This window comes from Chrysochloris asiatica, unplaced genomic scaffold, assembly GCF_000296735.1.
Source record: "Chrysochloris asiatica unplaced genomic scaffold, ChrAsi1.0 scaffold00041, whole genome shotgun sequence".
In the NCBI taxonomy this organism is placed as follows: domain Eukaryota; kingdom Metazoa; phylum Chordata; class Mammalia; order Afrosoricida; family Chrysochloridae; genus Chrysochloris; species Chrysochloris asiatica.
The window spans coordinates 12,260,313-12,262,132 of record NW_006408559.1 but is presented as its reverse complement, the minus strand read 5'-3'; positions in this window follow the sequence as shown (position 1 = coordinate 12,262,132).

Here is a 1,820-nt window from a genome sequence, read left to right as displayed (position 1 = left end):
TCCGACCCATAGCGACCCTGTACAGGGTTTCCGAGGGTGTAAATCTTTACGGGAGTAGAAAGCCTTAGTGAAGTGTAATTTGGCTGCCCCATAGTCAATGAGGCACTGTAGGATAAGCACTGGACCACAAGATCAGTTTTACTTGCAAGGTCAGCAGTTCAAGTTTACCAGTCGCTCCATGGAAACTCTGGAAAGGGTCACAATGGGTTGGAACCAACTTGAAGGCACTAACAACAACCACAACAACAACAAATAGTCCACAGGGTTAGCATCAACATTCAGTTCTGAAACTACAATCAAGTCTGTGTGCTTTATTCAAACGTTGACTCTAAATCAGAGAACAACGAATATACAACCTTTTATTTTTTATGACCGTCTTACTCTAGAACTAACGGATCTATGCTAAGTTTACATTTATTCCTCTAAAGGTTGAAACTCATGACTAAATGCAATTCTTTTTTCTAATAGCTCATCGATTACCTAAGATCACACCATTTTAAATTTGCTCTGCATTCCCTCAGAGTAACGTCATAAAGTCTGCTTAAAGTAAAAGCACAGAGATGGTCCAGACTAGGAAGATGTCCAAATTCGCAGAGAGAAGGTGGTTGCTCTGTTGGACAATGAAGACGAAAACATCTTTGTACAGTTGAAGCAGGAACTCAAAGCTATGAAATCATGATTGCCTGAAAGACAGTCAGAGGAGACAAAGGCAGGATATCTAAAAGTGGGGATTGCGTGGGCAAAGTTGGATAACACATAAAAGGGATGGCATGATTGGTTAAGCCTATGTGCTCTTCAGTTTATCTTGGGTGGCCACAGGACCAACGGCAGGACAGGTTTTTTGGGTCAGGAGCTATTAAGATTACTTTGTTTCTGGGGTGCATTGTTAAGATTTATGGATAAGGCTATGCTTCAGGACCCCTTAAATATAAGCTATCACATCTTTCATCTGTTTGTCCAGAGTGGAAAGGCTGGAAATAGACTGATACCTCGCACCTGCCAGATCTCAGAGAAAAAGAAGGTCTTCTTTGGTGCTCTGATTAGATCAACATGGAAGTGACAGGAACTGCTATTAGAAAAGGCAACTGTGAAATCCAACATGGATTCTAGACACAATCAAGACTTGAAATTGGCATTCAGGCTCTGTTTTCAGACTGTTCTATTTACAACAGGTGCCTCGGATTGTAGGCTCTCCTACGGCATTGTGGAAACAGAATCGTGTTCCCTTCTTCAGTCAAGAGAAACATGAGCCACAAACGTGACTCTCCTTTAAGGGAGACAACTTTAACTCAAGAGGAATTGTTTGAACACATTTTTTAGGGTTAAAAGCTTTTTCCCAGGCACTCTGTGATAAACCATCTCTCCTTGCTGATAAGAAAAGGGAAGTATGAAGGATAATTATGACCCAGAGAAAAACTAATCAAGTTAAAACTCATGCTTATGCCAAATGGAAGCTTATTCTGCTAGATAGTAAATGGTAGGTTTCCTGGGTTTGTTTTCTTGTCATGGACAAAGAAATTCTTGCACGCAATTGTTTTATTACCACTTTAAGCCTTTATGTTTGTTAAAATTGTGAAGCAGGTTTAGATGATCATGAGAAGTTATAAAACTAGAATGAAGGAAGAGATTCAGTGTTCACAAATAAAATTAATTGCAAATCATTTTAGTGTTGTTGTTGTTGTTAGGTGCCTTCGAGTCAGTACCGACTCATGGTGACCTTAGGCACACCAGAACGAAACACTGCCCGATCCTGGGCCAACCTCACTACTGTTGCCACGCTTGAGTCCATCGATGCTGCCACTTGGCCAATCCATCTCGTT